At 42.8% G+C, this 20,017-nt stretch overlaps 1 protein-coding gene and 1 long non-coding RNA gene across 5 annotated transcripts in view; both read right to left on the bottom strand.

Annotated features, from left to right (window-relative positions):
* The window catches only part of SKI (SKI proto-oncogene), a 151,629-nt gene that overhangs the window by 25,732 nt on the left and 105,880 nt on the right, over nt 1-20,017 (bottom strand). The window lies entirely within an intron of this gene.
* Nucleotides 1,001-7,257, bottom strand: LOC310850938. Its single transcript, XR_014567494.1, has 2 exons — nt 4,772-7,257; nt 1,001-4,649 (listed from the first exon to the last, which is right to left on the bottom strand). It is a non-coding gene; the product is annotated as an uncharacterized lncRNA (long non-coding RNA).

The raw sequence follows: 20,017 nt of genomic DNA, 5'->3' as shown, positions 1-20,017 counted from the left end.
AATTTATAATTTATACAATTTAAAACTCATCATGGCCTCTATTTTAAAGGCAGCTGCTAGAGGTTTTAATGTCTTTGTTGTCCTTGATCTTCATCTGTATAGTGGAAAATCTCATAATAATCAGCTGAACTTCCTGAAAATATATTATATTCTAGGAGTTGTTGGAATCCAACTTCGATCAGCTCCAGCAAGCATGGACAATGGTCAGGGATGATGGGAGCTGTAGTCCAGCAACATCTGGAGGGCCACAGATTTCCCATTCTAACATTATGTCAGGTGAGGAAAACCTTTGGCCCTCCAGATGTTGCTTACCTCCCATCTTCCCTGACCATTGGTCATGCTGTTGTAGTCCGGTAACATCTTAAGGGCCAAAAGTTCCCTTCACCTGCATTATGTTGGTAACTGCATTGCACATCATGAATGCAAATCACTAGCTGTGTGGGGAGTAGAACTTTAATGCAACCTTCCCCAACCTAGTGCTGCTCTCTCATCACTGGCCATGCTAGCTGGGGCTGAAGGGAGATAGGAGTCCAACAACATAGGTAGGGCAATCCTTGTCCTAGGTACTATTGCTGAAAATACCCTGTCCTAAGTCAAATTAACTTTGATGGCTGCCAGATACAAAGCAACAAAGATACAAGCAAAATTATATAAAATAATAAACCTACTTAAGTTCTATCTTCTTGGTTTGTCTGGAAGTAGCCAAAATTTAGGCATATTATGAAGTATCAGTTTGTAAGAAGCTGAGACTTACTCTAACAAATGTGTATGGGGATATATATTCTGTGGGCTGCTTAAAAAAAATATTTAGTCTGGTACAGACTGACAGGCATAAACAAGATGGCTCGGTTTAAGCCCAGAAGCATTGCAGAAGGAAGATTTAATTGCATTCTGACTGTATATATTTAAAGAAAGAAAAAGCTACCTCTGTCTAAACAATCCATTCTAGGTAATGCTTAAGTTCAGTCTAGGAGTATTTTCTTTTATTTTTTAAACTAGGTTTGTGGTTCAGGTGGCAGGGATCCAGACTCCTAGAGCAAAGGCATCTCTGTCTCGTGTCTCCCAAGTGGAAATATTTTACTCTGTCATTTTGAGATGCCTATTTGCTTTCCAGGTCCCCAATGTTGTCTTCTGGCTGCCACTTTGTCGCTCCACAACGGACCCATGGGGAAATGTCGTGCAAGCCGCAATCTGGGGGAACTTCAGGGGGGAAATGGGGTTTGAAACATGGCTTTGCAAAAAATAGCCAAATGTTCCTTGAAGTGAGCCAGTGGGCTAAGAATACTGCACACAGTTGTGGCCCGTCTTTCCCCACATGAAATCTGGAGGGGGGAAAGTTCAGGAAACAGCTGGGGGGAGACTGAAAAGACTAGGAAACTCCAGTATGGCCAAGTTCTAAGATCAAGAAGGAAGCAGAGAAGCGGTGCATAGAATTGTGTAATGATAAAAGTTTAAAGAGGTATCTGCCCTCAAGTCTTTACTCCTACGCCACTGCTTGAATTGCAGAACATATTACCAGCAGCGTTGCCATCAGTTAAAGGGGTCAGACAGACGGTAAGCCAACAATGCTAAGCTACAAGAATCAACAGCCTGGCATTTGTAGGGCAGACCAAAGCTTTGCATTCAAAAGTTTCGAACTCAAGACATTACCAGGTAGGGCTGGGAGAGTTTACTATCTTGAAACCATAGAGAGCTGCTGTCATTCAGTGTTGACAATACTGAGCTAGACAGGCCAATCATCTGACTTGGTTCCTATGTTCTATGCTGGTTCAATGCAACTTCCTGAGTTCCATCTCTGGCCAACTGTTCTCAACAGATGGCCAGTGTTTGGTGGTAGAAGGGAGAAAGAGGTCCTGAGAAGTGCTAGTTCCTGAAGACCCTCTGTCTGACTCTCGTTCTCTCTCCCTTTCACAACCCCTAATCTTATTTCCCTTGCAGAATACCCTTTGTGAAGTGTGCACAATGAAGCAGAATTCAAATGCTTTCTTCGGGGGGGGGGGGTGTCACAGCTGTGGTTCCGAATTCCCAAACCTGGAGCTTTATAGTTCCACCCAAACATTTTGTTTCTTTTTCATTGCAAAGATTTGGCTGGGTTTCAGTGTGGTGGAACTTAAGCTGACAATAGAAGAATTGCACATATTATATATATAAATGACAAATGAGCCTATTGCTACCTAACAGTTTGTACCTCCCGCTATCCTTTTAGCAAAACAACAAGAACAACAATGAAACAGGTCCTACAAGCTTGGCTCAAAATAACAAAATGCCTTTTCTTTTTTCTGGTTTTCCCTCTTCAGAATGTGCTAGATGTGATTTTAGCTATTCTTAAAAAGGTTATGGCATTACCAATAATAAAGAGAACTTCACATTTTCTGGCACACTCCTGTGGTGCTATCTGTGTCACTATTGGCAAAAAAAATTAAAAAAAAATTCAACAGACACGTTTGAGAAGCTATAGCAAGCAATGAGTTCAACTTATTAATTTCTGCCCACTGCCCAGTAGTTTAAAGGCCCAAACCTTTCAGACAATGTCAACAAACCTAGTGGTAGGAAGTTCTGGGAGAAGAAAACCAGTTCCTCTGCAGGGCTGCAGAATACGGTGCAATCACAGCTAATGAAATGAGATTCCCAGCAACTGGTATTCAGAGGCATACTGCCTCCCAACAGAGATTTTATTTAGGGCAAGACCAGATTTTTCAAAGGTTGTCTGAACCAGTCCCAGAAATGGGTGAATGTAGCAAGGAGCAACAGTATAAGAAGCTGAGCCATGGCAAACTCAGATGAGAAAGCAAAACCCAGAAATAAACTAATAATAATAATATTTATTTCATTAATGGTGACTTCATTGTCATTTTTAAAGAACCATTAATAGCTTGCATGCTCCTCCATCTGCTGAATTTTATTTTAAGGCCTAAAAAAGTTCACCTGTGAAACAGATCACATGGCAGCAGCCTGCAGTATGCTGGGTGTTGACGCTTTCTTCAAGGCCATGGTTAATATATTTTATCTGCAAACGGGGGCTATTTTCCAGCCTTCTAAGACTGCTGTGTGTTAGTTAGGGCTGAGACCTTTGTTTCTGACAGAATTACCGTACCTTTAAACAATGCACAATAGGTAGAAACTCACAATGCACTGCTATTACACCCTTCAAATTTCTGGTTGTCACTCCAAAGGACAACAACTCAATTTTTGATCTATATGCTGTATGTCTGTCTCTAATACAGTGGCTCCCAAACTCAACACCACCACCATGGACCACTTGAACATTGCTGATGGCTGCTCCCCCCTCAGCAATTCTTAAAATTGGGGTGTGGGTGGCTTACCACTTATCCCTCATTCCGCTATTCTGAATCAGTGCCCCCTTCCCCCCAAGTTCTTTTTCCTCACAGGTGTTCCAAACATAGATAAACACACCTTTGGGGAACCTTCTCAAAAAAGGGGGCAATTGAAGCACAGGCATGGAATGGGTCGCGCGCGCGCACAAACACACACACACACTGCATTACTATGTTCGAAATCTCTGCTCAAAAGAAGCTGATTTTCTGAAATGGCATCAGAGAACCAAACTGCTACCCATCTTTGTGCATAACAAGTAAGCTTACTGTGTACAAATAAATAAACATGATCTTCTCCAATTGCCACCTTTAAACAAAATTGTGCAAGGGTTATAATTTTAACTTTTCGTTTCTCTTACGCTTCAGACACATCTTCACAATGGGAAAACCGCAACTTTGGAACTTTGGTGTGTTGCTCTATCTATATATTAAGCAGAAGTCAGATTCGGTTTACAGTTCCGAGAAGCTGCATGCCAGACATAAACAGCTTTTCTCCTTGATGTTACTCCCAGACACCCACAGGATTGACCAAGCTAAATAATTCCAGAGAGGATTTGCGGGAATTAAACCCACCCAGCCCACTCAGATCCGATAGCATCCTTGCTCACAGCAGCATGATAAACACACAGCTCATTCTGGGATAGATGGGCAGCTGGGAGCCAGCATCAGCAAAACTTAACATAAATGAGAAATGAGTTTCTCCCAGTCCTCCCAGTCCCATAACTGGGGTTTGAACCTGGGAACTTTTGCATGCAAAGTAGATGTTCCACCACTGAGCTACAATCCACCTGGCAGTGTGGAGTGCAACTGTTCAGTCATGCTCTCTTCCAGTATATTCCACCCCCTGCCCTCTTTTCAAAATACTCTAGCCCCCTTCCCCTACAGTTCCTTTCCCTGTGGTCAGTCAAGAGTTTAGGGCCATTGAGGAGGCTCAGTTCTCATTGGGATGCTTGGGGTGTGTCTCCCCCTTATTTTGTTGAACTTCTGCATAACTCTGGGTTACCCCAAGCCTTCTGCCACTTCCCCCTTGTATCTGGAAGGTGATGTTTTTGACTTCTTAAGGACCAGCACTTAAAAGACCTGAGGTCCCCATTATTAATTTTATGTCTTTCTTAACTTCCAGAAATACAGAACCATCAACTTGTTGGTTAAGGTTCAAGGAAGACCTAGGTTCAATCCCCAGCATCTCTCTTCCTCCCCTCTTTTTGTGATCCTGACCAGTGTCAAAATATGGACAGTGCAGCACAGTGGTTAGCGTGCCAGACTAGAGCCATGAAAACCTTGATTCAAATCCTCACTCAGTCATGATATGCACTGGGGGACGTTGGGCCAGTAACTCTCTCTTCCATGTCAAAAGGTTGTTGAGCTATGCCTGTGGAAGGTGATAAATAATAAATTGCACGTTCTTTGGGGCAAGGACTTATCTACCTTTGCACATGTGACTCTGCAAAATGTCATATGCAGGTATTGTGCTACAGAAAACAACAGACAACAGAAATCTGCTGTCTTGCTTGTCATTGAAGTTTGTCCGTTCTCATTTGGCAAAGTCTTTTGCTCTCCCTGCAGAAACTATAATCTATGCTGTTTGGTGAGGGGGAGGATGAATCTTTGTCTCTAATCGTTCCGGTTCACCCTCTATCCTTTCGAACAAACAAACAAACAAACAAACAAACAAACAAACAAACAAACTTCTATCCAACACAGCTAAATGCTGGAGAACAGCCAGTCACTGCAACTACTTGGAAGGAGGTCAAAGGTACCAAGGCAAAAAAATGCCCCCATTTCCTCTGGCAATTTTCTTTGGCAAATGTTGTGTGGGAACAGCTTGAACGGGACGGATGATGGTGAAGTTTTTGAGGGGCAGGGGAACAAGGGGGGAAAGATGGAGACTGAGATATATGCAAGTATGCGCTTAGAGTAAAGAAGAAATCTAGGAGAAATCCTCAAGCAAAAACCAAAACCAAACCCCTGAAACAAATCCTTTGCACAAATGCTTGCATCCCATAGATTCCACCCCAACACACACTTGTTTTCACAGTCTGTTCAACTGCATCTCTATCTCCTGCCTTTCCTTAACTGTATAGGATGCTGTTCTCACCTTGTCCCAAAGAATTAGAACAGGACAGGTAAGGACACAGCCAGAGTGTTTGAAAAGGCTCTAGACCATGTCATGGCATATGACCTGCATGCAGAAGATCCTGGGTTCAGTTTCCACCATCTAAAGGTAGGACACGGGGGGGGGGGGGGGTGCTCTGCTTGAAACCCTGGAGAATCATAGCCAGGCAATGCATACAATTTTGAGCTAGGCGGACCCAAGTTCCTCCACAAGTTGTTATTGCACTCTCTGCCAACGTGAGCACTGTTATCCTGAGCTCACCAGTAAAAAAAGTAATAATCCGAAAGGCCTCTTGCTCCTGTATGAGACCACCTGCGTATTGAAACCTCTGGAGGAGGCCTTGAGCTCCGCCCTCTCCTGTTGGAAATGAGGCTAGTATGCAAAATACAACACAGCAGAAACCAAAAAGGGAGAGGGAGAGAGAAGAGGCAGGAATTAAGAGAGGAGCAATATGTGAGTGCTTCAGTTCCACTTAGGCGTAGTTGCAGGCCAAATCAGAGGCTCATGCCAAAGGCACACATCTTTTCCTATCCTCCTTCTAGGTGAGTAAGATGCATTTATCAAAGTTCAATGACACATTCAATGACACATTCCAGCTGGGCGAAAACATTCAGGAAAGGTGAGAAACAGGGAAAGTGAGGGGTGTGGCCTGGGGAGAGAGTGCCAAGGGCCAAATAGAAGCTTGGAGAGCCACATCAGGCTCCTGAGCCTGAGATTCCCCAATTCTGCTTGAATTATTTTTTGGGAGCCAGTAGAAAAACAGCACATTGCTTTTAACTGATTTCACTATTGCATTTTCTATTGTTGTAACCCATCCTGGGACCTTAAGGTGAAAATGCAATACTGAAATCAGTTAAAAGCAATGTGCAAATCTTTATTTAACAACAGCAAAATGCAACACTATGTTTTTTCCTCATACAATCAGCAACACAGTTTCAATTCTGCATCATAATTTATTGAAAATAAATTAGAATACTCAGCGAAGTTACTAAACCTCAGTTAATTGTCTGCAAAAGACATACCATAGCCTTTTAAACCGCTGAACTTGGATCAGGATTGATCCATGAATAGCTAATTGAGTAAAATTTTAATTACCTCCTTCTGAGTTCTTGCACTCCAAACTCTGGATGGTTTCTGTAAGATGGTTATTCTCGGAAACCTAAAAAGCACACAGACCAAGGCACTTTGCTCTAATTTGGGGGTGGGAGTGAAAAAGCACACACACCCCCCAGGCTGAGAACTTCCTGTCTTGAATCCTTATCTCTGAAGCACCAGGTCCCTCCTGTCTTACAAGCAAACTTAAAAATTGCTACACATCCAACTCCAACCAGCTGAGAATCTCATTTTAATTTCAAAACCAAGATAAAAAGGGGAAATATTCCCCTTTGTGGCTCTCAGCAACACCAGCTCAAGCAAGAGGGCTGTCTTTGTCCTCAGATAACCATGAACCTCCTAATAAATTTCAGCCTGCAAAACTTCAGAATGTCATCAGGGCACTTTGCCACCACCTTTCTCCTTTTATCACGTCATTTTGGTTGCTGCTTTCACAATTATCATTACATTTATGTCCCTCCCCCCCCTTTCAACAAGCTTGTGGTGGCACACATGGTCTTCCCACCCACCGACCCCACCATTTTATCCTTCCAACAAAGGTAGGATAGTCCAGGAGGTGGTAAAAGAATAAGGCCAGGAATATCCAAGAAAAGTTATTGAATGCTTTAGCACAGGGCTGAGGGATTTCAGGCCGATAGCCACATTTCCTTCAGGGCAATATTCCAAGCACCGGGTGCTAGCAGTGGCTGAGGCCAGAGGCAAATGCAGGCTGAGCAGCTAATATAAAGCTAATATAAAGGCAAAAATACTCCTGGAGTGTGTGCAGCAGAGCCAGTGAGGTGTGTGGCCTGGGGAAGACAGTGGGGTGGTGGCTTGGGAGAAACTTGAGGACTAGACAGAAAGCCCTGCAGGATCATATTTGGTCCCCCAGGCCTGAAGATCTCCTCCTCTGCTTTATCATTTTTCCTTTCCATCCGCTTACCCCACATTGCAATCACCAAGGGTGGGGAGGGTGGCGCAAAAAGGTCCTCTTGAATATATTCCTAATTAATCCCAAAGACTAAACAGGCCGGCAAGTTTATTGCAAACTTATCTTGTTGTTGCAAAAACAATGAGGTAAAAATACCAAAAGTAACCTTAAAGCACCAATGATTTTGCTGTTTGATTTGAACCTAGTGTGTCAGTTCAGTTTTAAAGTGGCAAATAGAGAACTAAAATGCAGGAAAAGGATGATGACGATGGAGAGGTAAAGGGCTAGCTAAACCTAGTGCTACCAATGCTGCAATAGCAGGCTGGTTTTCTGTTTAAACCTAATTCCCCAAGACGAATGATCATGTAATATTCTTCCTTTGAAAAAGCAGCAACAAATTCAGAACATTTGTATTTCAGCAAAAATAAAGCAAAATTAAAGCACTGAAAGGGACAAGCAGGCAGAGAGAGTCTGAAGATATGAACCAAATGTCTCAGAAACCAGAAGTGAAATGTAAAATTTGGGGAGATGGCCTGACTCCCAGGCATTTGATTCCTGAGATTGGCAGTGACACACACAATATTTGGTAAAGGGAGGGATCCAGTGAGGGACACAATGTTCCACAGGAAAACCCGAACTTGACAAAAGGAGCACACCCAAGGGAGGAACTATAGCCAAATCAGCTGGACCTCTTTTATTAGTTACGGAAATAGCAAGCTATTCCGCAAATGCATGTCCAGTTCACACACATGCAAAGTAGTTCACATTCTATGTTCTGAAGACACAAAAAATATTGGGAGTTCCACAGCGGCTCACCATGAGGGGGGAAATGGTGAGGCAATCTGTTCTACTGGCAATGTTTTGTAGCCAAAACACCATGAGGGAGGCATCATGCCCCTAGGTTTGTAGAAGTGCAAAAAATGCTGGGGGTGGAACACTAAGGAGGCAAAAACAATTAACCCCAAATAACCAAATGAGGAGTCTCCTCATCTTTGGTTTCCAGCAACTGGTATTCATGGACAAAACAAAAAAAATCCTTCCAGTAGCACCTTAAAGACCAACTAAGTCAGTTCTTGGTATGAGCTTTCGTGTGCATGCACACTTCTTCAGATACACTGAAACAGAAGTTTCCAGACCCTTCAGTGTATCTGAAGAAGTGTGCATGCACACGAAAGCTCATACCAAGAACTGACTTAGTTGGTCTTTAAGGTGCTACTGGAAGGAATTTTTTTGTTTTGACTATGGCAGACCAACACGGCTACCTATCTGTAACTGGTATTCATGGAGACAGAGAACAGATATTGTCGCTAGCAGCTACTGACAGTTGATGGATTAACAATATTCATTTCAAAGAATCTTTGCAGACAAGACCTTCCTAATGGACTGTGGTAATCATTACAGTTCAATCAGAATTATATAGGAGTGAAGTGGTACCTAGAAGGTTTGATGCACCAGTTCTGAATTCTGTGCATCACACTGCTTTCACATAGAAGATTGTTTAAAGAGCCTTAAAGATAAGCAGAACAGGGAGAACCCTTTGCATTGTCAACTCAATTATGATAGATCGAGAGGCCTGATTCCCATTATGTCCTAATGGAAGAACTGCAAGTGGGGAATCTCCACACACAGAAGAGAAGGCTGTCTAATTCTTTCTAGAATTTGTCTTCCGAATAGTATCAACATCTCCCATGCTCGGGAAACCTGAGAGTGTGAGCTGAAGGAAATCAGAGTTGCTTAAATACTCAGGTAGAGAAATGGATTTAAGGCAAATTTGAGGGACAGAGAGCCTTCTGCCTGCTGTTTGGGGGAGGGGGGAAATCATTGTTAGCATCCATTAAGAATTAAAAACATCTACTTTCTCAACTACTCTGTGAGGCATCACCAAACAAATGCTTTTTTTGCTGCCAATATTGAGTGGGGAGGGGAGAGGGAGCTGCTCCAGAAAAAAAAGAGACAGACCCAAGTACGAGAGTCATTGTAGAAGATTATTTTTATTCTAAAGTATGGACTTCAGGGTTTGTCAAATCCACTTGTGCTTGTTCTGTGTGGTTTGTTTTTTTTACTAGAACCCAGGATTTATCATCTATCCTGGGATAGCTCACTTTGTAAAATGAGACTCTTAACCCCCACATTGGGAAAAAGATTCATGTATTGCAAGAGCTTGGACTAGGTGGCCCTCAGGGTCCCTTCCAACTCTACAATTCTATATGATTATATGACCAGCATCAGGTGCTAAATAATAAAATTATTATAATTAAAGAGCCAGGCACCAATGAAAACATTTTAAGTCTAAGAATTTATTGGCAGTGCTGAAACTGACCTTAGCTTACACTGAAGTCTGTTCCTGGTAAGCATTATTCATCTTAGCAGCTTATTTTAGGTGAGGAAAGCCATTTTAGCTGTTGCTACTGTTAAGCAACGGGGGAAGCAAGTGGCGCTGTGGTCTAAACCACAGAGCCGAGGGCTTGCCAATCAGAAGGTCGGCGGTTCGAATCCCCAGTTCAAAAGCACGCCAAAGTGCAAGTAGATAAATAGGTACCACTCGAAGGTAAACGGTGTTTCTGTGCGCTGCTCTGGTTCACCAGAAGCGGCTTAGTCATGCTGGCCACATGACCTGGAAGCTGTACACCGGCTCCCTCAGCCAATAAAGCGAGATGAGCGCCGCAACCCCAGTCTCGTCTATGACAGGACCTATCGGTCAGGGGGTACCTTTACCTTTACTTTTTTACTGTTAAGCAACTGGGAGCCAGAAACCCATGAAGATCTACTCCAAATCATCCAGAGATCCACCAGTAAACAGATCCTGATCTACCTTCCACCCACAAATTCACAAGGCCCTTGTATCCTGTGAGTAATGATAATGTTTCCGAAGCTTCCTCAGAGCTCCAGGGATAAAGCCAGTCAGCCAATTACTGTCTTATATGTCCAAAGCCTCTTGCGCTGCCTTTAGGAATAAGTATCATGTGCTCTATGCACAAGCCATCACGTTCAGGAGGGAGGGCTGTACGCTGCGGAGGGGAGGGAAAACAGTGTTTGTTCATCTACTACAAGGTTCAGCGCATTTTATTCAAGAAACCTTTGCCAAAAATAAAATATCACAGTGGGTAGATTATAAATGATGACTTGCACTAAACATCACTTTACGAGGGAGATTTCTCAGCAAGGTGCAATGCTGTTGCTTCAGTATGCTGTTCCTGCCTTATACCAGGTGAAATTATTGGGAGTCGCTCATTAAATATGATTGCTTTCTGATCCGTCTTGCCAGACAACAGTGGTTCCCCACCCATACTACATGTAAAGCACATGATCTTTCCCACGAGCTATAGCAAATCAGGCAGCAGCAGAGGGTAGATGGGAATTCAAGGCCGTTCCAGTTGCTCACCTTAGACTGTACCAAATTTGGCTCCTTCTCACCATGAATGCTTTTTCATTCCAACTGGTCATTATAAGAACTCTCTAATGAAGAACTAGTTCCTAAGTTTGCTTTGGTCCTCCTCCTGACCAATTCCTTTTCCTCTTGTGTTGTGTTTTTTAGACATTAAGCTTGAGGGTCATGATAACTGTAAGCCACTCTGGGATACTTTTTCCAACTGAAGATTGGGGTTAGAGTGCTTTAAATAAACAAGCCTGAGCTATGCTTTCATTCTACTTTATTTCTGAATCTACTAAACACTACTCTACAAAGTTTCTCTAAGGTGTTTTGGCCTCTTATAAGCCAAATGGCAGAATCAGGAAGTTGTTGGTATTCTGGGAGGCCTCTGAAAAACAGCACGGTTCCCTGCATCATTATCAATTGTTATAATCAATTATTATTCTTAGTATAGATTTTTGCAATATAAAGCAAACAGATCCCCAACCACCATGCTTTGCATCAGTAACAGCTTGATATTGAAAATAAGAAGTAGTGGAAAACAATAAAGCTGCATGGTCCTACTGAATGAAATGTATACGTTTTCACTGAAAGGAGGTGTCATTTTAATAATAAATAATATAAATGCAAAAAAATGACATGTCTGATGAGATGGATGTGGTGGCGGCAGCAGCAGCAGCAGCAGGGGAGGCTAGAGGTAGAAACTGGGCCACAGCTTTCAGCTCTTGCGCAACATGATGGATATTAAGCCTAAAGGGGGAGAACTGGGTGAGTGCTATTTCAATGCAGCGTGACTGAGCAGCCACATGGATTCTGTCTGCTACAGCTCTATTAATAGGATAAAACTTAGACCAGAGAGAGGGGAGGGCTGGCTGGCTGTACACACTGCTTGCCTCAAGAGGGAATAGCACTTTCAGAATGGACCCAGCTCTCATTTCCGGAACAAGCATTTGGGGATGCTCCACACCAGCACAGTCAAAACAAATTGTGACACAAATACACCCACATGTGTTCTCCTACAACAACATGGGATAGGGTATAGTGTAGGGCAGGAATGAACCTGTACTCACTAGATGGTGGGGGGGGGGATGAGTATTACCTATACAGTATTTATTTTGGAAATTTGTTTGTTCTCTTAAAATATTGTAACCAAAGTTTGCATGATGGTTCCCAAGATCAAAGGTTTTTGTCTATGGCCACATCCTTGCCATACATTTAAAGCACTATTATGTCAACTTAACCGGTCATGTCTTCCCCCAAAGAATCCTGGGAATGGTAGTTTGCTAAGGGTGCTGAAAGTTGTTAGAAGACCCCTATTCCCCTCACAGCGCTACAATTCCCAAAGTTTCCTGGGAAGAGGAGTTGATTGCTAAACCAGTTTGCTTGGGGCGGGGAGCCATAACTGTTTAAGTAGTTTATGTAGTTTAAGGATATGGTGCAGATGTGGTTTGTGTTTGAATATACCGTAATTGAACGCCAGTTTGAATCAAGATACTGTACTGAACTAAACCTGTGGTGAGGAGGCCTGCTGTCTGTGTGTGTGGAGGGAGAAAGAGTGCATGCTACATTTGCATCTCTCTCTCTCTCTCTCTCTCTCTCTCTCTCTCTCTCTCTCTCTCTCACACACACACACACACACACACACAATATTTCAGGATAAACTTGAGAGGTTGGAGCAGAGAAAGAAAATGGTCCCACCTAACCCAAAGATTGCTAAAGCTGCTGGTATTCCTTCAACCACATCCAAGACTCATTCTTTACAAGGAACCTGGCCTAATCTAGGGCTCAGCCCCGTGAAAGGCCATTTTTACTTCTCCCTGGGGCCTCCTCCTTTCGCCCCTTCCTCCATCCACCCCACCTCATGTCACAATCTCTCTCACACCTTACAATGGGTTTTTTATTTTCTTATTTTAATCAGTTCATAGCTCCTTACTCCTATAAAGATGGTTGAGCAAATAAATAAAATTTCTCAGGCTCTGCTTTGTAGGTAAAAGGAGTGAAAGACTCCCGTTTGGTTCCCCCTCCCCAATTTGGTGGTCACCTTGTTGACATGAATAGACTGTCTGTTCCTAGGCTTCCTCAGGGGGCTGAAGCTTTTTATGATGGAAACCAGATTCCACTTGACCTCGTAGAGCTGTATGAAGTTTCCACCATTACCCTTAATTATAAGCTTTATTTGGGCTCCAATGTAGGAGCGCGATTTAGGCTGGTTTGTTGGTTGGGGGATGGGTAGGCTCCCTCATGTTTCAGATCACACCCAATTGTTGCTTTGGAGCAATTTAATCCCCAGTGCAACCAAAAGCAAGACTTTGAAGTGTGCAGTGGCACTTCAAACCACAATCTGAAATGGGGTTTCCATGTCCTGCCCTTGCTTGTGCTAGGAATGGTTGCTTCTGGTTTACCATGATTGCTAATCTTTCCCTGACAATATTCTGCGTCCTCTAGAGCAGGGATGGGAAACCTGTGGCCCTCTAGATCTCCAACTCCAGCCAGCATGGCCAATGGTCAGGAAAGATACCCGCCTCCACCTCCAGCTGCGACATAGTTGTACACAGCAGAAGCACTCAGAGGCTCGGCCATTCCTTCCAGTTCCAACCTTGAGAAGGAAGTTGCAGCTTGTCCTTTTCACGCTGCACTTCTGAGGCACTTGGAATTGGGGATGAGATGTAGGGGTCCACCCCGATGTGCTTCACTTTGAGGGAGCAGCTGAAAGTCCGAGGCAAAACCTCTGTCCTTTGGAGTATGATTTTGGCCACTGCAAGATTTACTGCTTTAATAGTATTAGTAGTTGTGCTGTTTTATGTGGCTTGTTTATTGCACATTTTAATTATGGGTGTTTATTTTAATGTTTTGATGGAATTGCTTTATTGTGTACTTTTATTGCTTATTTTAATTATGGGTATTTTTGTAATTAGTTTTATACTTGTAAACTGCTTAGAAACCACCTGCTTAAAAGCTACCTGGGCAACCAAGTGGTATATATATAAAAGGAAGAAGAAGAGCAGAAAGGGGCTAACAAATTTTGTGTAACCCAATGGTAATCCATACCTGATTACAACCTCTCTCTCTTTCTTCTTTTAAAAGGTAGACTCTAACCTGGCTACTGCACCAGATCTGATTAATTTGTAAACTGTAAGCAGCACAGTATTTGTAAATGTTACAGCCTTGGGATTTAGTGTGCTGGGTGGTTTTTGCTTTTTTAAAAAAAATCCTGAACATCACAGGGATCTATAGACAGGGCTGTGGTGTAAAAATCTCAAAAATTAAATTGTGTATGTGTGTGCATGGGGTTTTTATATTCTCTCTGTTGCCTGAATTTGGGGGCTTATGTTTGTTAATGATGCAGCAATTGAGGGAATATGGAACTTGTTCCAAACAGCTTTAGATGCTCTAGAAATCTTGGAAGTGACAATGTTTAAAAGTAGCACAGCCTTACCCCTATCATAACAAGGTTTCTCCTCTCAACCCTTCCAAACTATCTCATTCAATTCCTGCAAAGTTTACTCAAATCCAACTTTGATTGCATTGCATACTACAAACTGGTGTCCAAGTCGTCTTAGAATCCACCTTTAAAAAAAACATTAAAAGTTTGGAGACCTAATTTGTGTGGAAGCAAGCTTTCAAAACACATATGCATATAGAAGCAATATGTTGTAGCCAACTAAGTCCAATTCAAAGTAAACCCGCTGAAGTTCATGGACCTAAATTAGTCATGTCTGTTGTTTTCAATGGGTCTGAGTAGGATTAGCAAACCAGACCAGGGTCTGCAAAAACATTAGCTTTCACTGACCAGCTAAATATTAGCTTTCACTGACCAGGATGGGAAACTGAAAACCAGTTCCCTTCTATCAGCTTGATAGCTGCTTCCATCTGAAGTTCCAAAACCACTAGACCTCTCTCCACCAACTTGCTGCCTCCAAGTTTGAGAAGGCTTTGGGCAAAGTGCCCTCTGATGGCTTCCCTCCTCCGCTAGTAGCCCTCTTCCCCAAATGATAGGCCCTGGCACGCATACCTGGTGCTGCTGGCAGTGGCAGTAAATGTTGAGCAGCTGGACATTTTAATTTTGACAATGCGCTTGATGTAATGTTGCTCCAGAATATTGTGGAAAATTGAAATAGCAGATTGTCCTTGCAGTGCTAGGCTTGATCTTTAAACAAAATAATAATAAAAGAGCCATTAAGGCAAACTGTGGTGGTGGTCCCTGTCAGAGTGCAGAGGCCCTAGTAACTGCCCAGGGATGCCTGGTGCCACCACCAGACCCGCACCATTCAAAAACCCATTGTGACTAATAGATATTGGCATACCAAATCTAAGTTCTGCAAAGGTGCCTCATGAAAGCAGCCCCTGCCCTCTGCAACACCAGATCTCTCTAAAACAGAAAACAGCATCCAGAAAGTGGCCATATGACATCAAGAGAAGCAGCTCAGGCAGAAATGAGTTGAAAGCTAAGACTATAAAGAGCTGAGAGGGAGTGAATGAGGATATTTTGTAGAGGAAAGAAAATACCAACCACTATATTCATGCTTAATTTGTATTTTATAAACTATCCCTCACTTCTTCCTTGTACATTCCTTTGTGGGAAGTGCTGTATCAAATGAATGTTTACTGCATTTGCTACAGCTGAGAAATAATGTGTGTCTCATAAATCACATAAGACTGAGAAATCCAATGACTCCAATAACTTTCACATAATCTGTAATTTGAACAATGCATTTAGTTCTGAAGTAGGGAGTTTTTGTACAGAGCCTTCTAGGGCTGCAGCAGGTAAATCATGTTTAGGATCCTGCTGCACCAAGTTGGAATGGACGTCATAGGTCATTTAGACTTTAACCCTATTTAGAAGTGGCCAACATGGTGCCTTCTAGATGTTTTGGACTACAACTCCCACCACCGTTGACCATTAGCCATTCTGATTAAGGCCGATGGGAATCATAGTTCACAACATCTTGGGGGCACCATATTAGCTATCCCTGCTTTAATCCTAAGCGCTCTTACCTGGGAGTAAGTACAAATGAGACCTGCTTCTGAGTAGACATGCATAGGGCAGTTATATTATTAAAACAGTAGAAACCCAGAATTTAAGGGTATATCTAGATGACAGATTTAGCATAGAAATGGCTGAATGGGGCATATCCCCATGAAAATCAGCTAACTTGCTATCACGCCTTCCTAAACTTATTGTACAATTAATTGAAGACAAAATGTCTGTGTGTTTTATTTAGGCATGTCTATATCACCCAAACAACTGTGCTCTCTGCATAGCTTACAATTTAAAAGTCAATGAAATACAAATGCAATTCGACAGTACTAAAGGCTATCAATATATACAAGCAACACCAGCACAAAATTAATAAAAAGTAGCACTGAACCATATAACAACATAAGATCAATAAGTAGCCCGGGGGGGGGGGTGGAAATCACACAAACAAAAGGAAGACAAAACTGTTCCAAGACCTAAATGTATAGAATTAAAAAGCTTGGGAGAAGAGAACCATACTTCACCTGACACCAAAAAAGCTTCCAGCATGGACACCAAGTGAGCCACACAGGGGAAAGCATTCTGTAAGTGCAGCACCATCACCCTGAAGGCCCTCTAACTGGAGAGGCTGAGGATTGGATCTTTCTCCATGCAAAACATTTGCTCTACTTCCACTGAGCTAAAGAAGCGCTAATTAGAATGGAGCCTCATGGATTACACTGCCCAAATAGTTTCCTGCCAAGTCAATACAGACCAACCAGTGCTAGCCAGACCGCTCTGGGCTGCAGGGATGGAAATGCCAAACCACAGGTCATATGCTGCAGTTAAAACTGTGTGGCAGAAGCATTCTTAAACAATATCTGACAAACTCTACTTTAAATCCTCCTGAGATGTAGATCCTGCATTTTGCTTAGACCAAAAAAAAAAAAAAAAAAGGTCTACCACTCAGCAATTCTGCCCACAAGGAACCTTTATCTTTCTTCCTTGCTGAACTCATTTTCTTCTCATTTTCTCTTTAGAAAACTTTATTTTTCTCCCTCTTCTTTATGAAAGCATTTCTAAATGCACAGAATATCTGGGGGGAAATTCTTAGATATACAAAACTTTTTATCACAAACCCTAGCATTCACCATACACATACATTACTATTGCTTCCTTAAAACGGAGCCCTACCATTTATCGGTCCTATCTCATTAAATCTCCCCACCCTTGACAAGCCTCTCTAGTTTGTTTCCATTCTTTCTAAAACAAACTAACAAAAAAACCTAAACTATCAACCAAAACAGGGCAGGCACTGTACCTGATATGCAACTTAGAGGTGCCCTCACCTTTGTACTGGTAACTATCATATTGCTATAGGAAATTTTATTTATCTATTTTCCATTTTCTGCCTTGTTCCCATGGGGCTGGGAGATTTTTGCTTCTTGAAACTTTGCAAACATGGCTGGTCTGTGCCTCCTCCAAGTTCCGCTACGCATCTTTGAAATGAAAAAGTGTGCAGATGCAAAACACCAAGATGAAACAGATGTTGGAAAGCAAATTCTCTGCATGTGATTTAAAAGCTTCGCACTAGTTGGTCCAAGTAAGGTTAGCTGCTCATTTACAGTATGATGCCCAGCATCTTCTAAGTCAGTGTTCTTCAACTTTGGGTCCCCAGATGAGGGTGGACTACAACTCCCATGGCCCTTGACATTTGAGGCTAAAATGTTTGTGGATGATGGGATTTGTAGTCCCACATCTGGGGACACAGGGTTAAAGAACACTGTTTATGCAGCACTTTTGATAACTCAAAAAGGGGGGGGTGGTTTAAACTTCAAGCTCAGCATGCAACTCCAAGCAAAGGAGGCTGTCCTCAACTCACCCTCTAGCGACCAACTAATCAAGCACATTTGATAGGGAACACCAGGCACCAGGAAGAGTTTTCAGCACCGCAGGGTGAGATGAGGTGAGGGCAGCCTGTTCACTTGCCTGGCTTTTCTGCTCTTAACTCTGGATTTCCCTGCAATAGTTGCTGACGGTACTGGATTACCAAGCATTCTACCCACTCTCTCTCTCTACTGTTGTTGTCCCCCTTGTTTGTTTGGGGTTTCCTTTCAATTGTAAGAAAGGCATAAAAGAACCACTTATAAAGCTGGGGAGCATAAAAGCCATCATGGGGAGTCAGGAGGAGGAGGTGAGGGACAGGACAGACTCTCCAGGGTTATTTGCAAGTCGCCAGGCACTGAAAGGACTTATTACTCCCCAAGCAGCAAACAAAAAAAATGCGAAGCAGACTAGGTGAAAAACAGGGAAGCCAGGTTGATTTTTCCTCCTTGCATTGTACAAAGATAGAGTGACTGAGAATTGTTTAACCTGGTGGATAAGGCAATGGGGCTGAAACACAGCAGCATTAGCAGCATGGTGGGGATGAAGTTAAGCTCTTGAGTTAAGCTCTTTCCTTGCTTGCAGAGTCTCTTAGCTCTGCATAGCTGCTGAAAAGGTCTTAGAATATTCAAGTAAGACTTCACCAAAGATGGGGATGGGGTTATCCCAGAACAGTCATGGCTCCAGACAGAATTAGAAATGACAGTCCACTGGACTGATGCAACAGTCCTAGGACGCGTCTAGTGTTCTTCTTATTATTTTTTTCTTTGGGGGGGGGGAGTTGACTTTTCCGTCTCAGAGTCCACTGCATTCAGTGGCTGACACAGAACCTGTGCAAGAATAGCCCCTACCTTGTCCTTAGGACATGGTGCGGGGAGATGTGGCCCTCCTGATGGGCAACTGTTTGGGAAGATGGGATTTGTAGTTCAGCAATATCGGTGAGGGCTGCAGCCCCACCCATTGTATTGAATATATTGGGGAACACTTAGCATCCTCACCAAAGTACACACCCTGCTACAGTCTTCTTTGTCGCAATGACAGCTAAGCATAAGCATGATCGCAGCTGGGACGTCCGGCCCCAAAGCGTGAGGCTCCAGCACAAGTGAGAGGAATAGAGAGGAGTAAAGAAAACCTAATTGACTCAGTGGGAAGCAGTAAATTCCAGCTGTCGAGTTGCAAGGATCTGAGCTACAGGGTCCTGGGTGACATTTTAGGAGTTGGGATTTTGAAACAAGAGGGAGAAATCCTGCGCATTTGAAATGAGAAAAATGAGGAATATGGTATCTCACAAAGTGCCAGACGATAATGCTTTGGCTGCATTCTAAGCTTCTCTCTCTTTGGGCAAAGGGGACTCAGAATAAAGGGGGGGGGAGAGTGGTCACTATGTCCAGCCTTATGGGCATCAATAAAGCAAAGGGGTGGGAGAGAGTTCAAATGTAATGCTGATTTCCAATTCCCTTTGTTTGCCAGCAGGCATGACCGCCCCATGGGCTGCATACCAAATCAGGGTTAGGACAACGAAAGGAATGGAAGAACAGCCAAAGGGTTGTATGCAGTTTTGTATTCATGTGACCTGTTTAGGATTTTTTAAAAAATCATCTTATTAAGTGTGTCAAAAGGATTTGATGTCATGTTGGTTGTTTCTATGAGGCTTGCAATGTGACTGGATAATGCCCAGTGGTTCCACAGTCTGACAACATGATGGGAAAACAAACCACTGCAGTTAGAAATCAGTATAATCCTGCTTAGAGCAACAATAAAAAAGCTAGGGTGTGCTTTTGTGGGTGCCTATGATAAACTAGAGTGGCATACTAGTTTGACATTAACAAATCCTGTTCTGTTGACATGATGTGTCAGCAACTTGAAGTCTCTTTGAGCCATATATTCCAACCTTTTGAGTTACCAGTGAAAAGCCAATAGGGGCACCTGGAGAGAGCAGCAGCCGAGGTAATGGGATTTACTGGCTAACCATTTTGGGAAGGTTCTTGGTCCATCACCTCTCCTAACTGTCCTCCCATCCCTGTCCACTAATTCTAGATGAATAGTTTGCAATTCTATTGTTAGTGGAGGTTTTAAAATCCTATTGGTTATACTCAAGGGTAGACAAACTGCACAGCTGATGAACTTAACTTTGTTGTCTTCATTACCTTCTCTGGGTCTACTGTAAGTAAGAGTAGCCTTGCATATAACTCATACTTTAAGGCCTTCAGTTTCCTAGCTCACTGGGTGACCCGGGACAGGGTTGTTGTTGTTTTTGTTGTTGTTGTTAAGACAGGGAGATAGATACAACCCAATAAGTATAATAGTGATATACTCATGGCCAATAAGTTAA

The sequence above is a fragment of the Podarcis gaigeae genome, assembly GCF_964106915.1.
Source record: "Podarcis gaigeae genome assembly, chromosome: 8".
NCBI classification, from domain to species: Eukaryota; Metazoa; Chordata; class Lepidosauria; order Squamata; family Lacertidae; genus Podarcis; species Podarcis gaigeae.
This window is presented reverse-complemented; position numbering and strand designations above follow the sequence as displayed.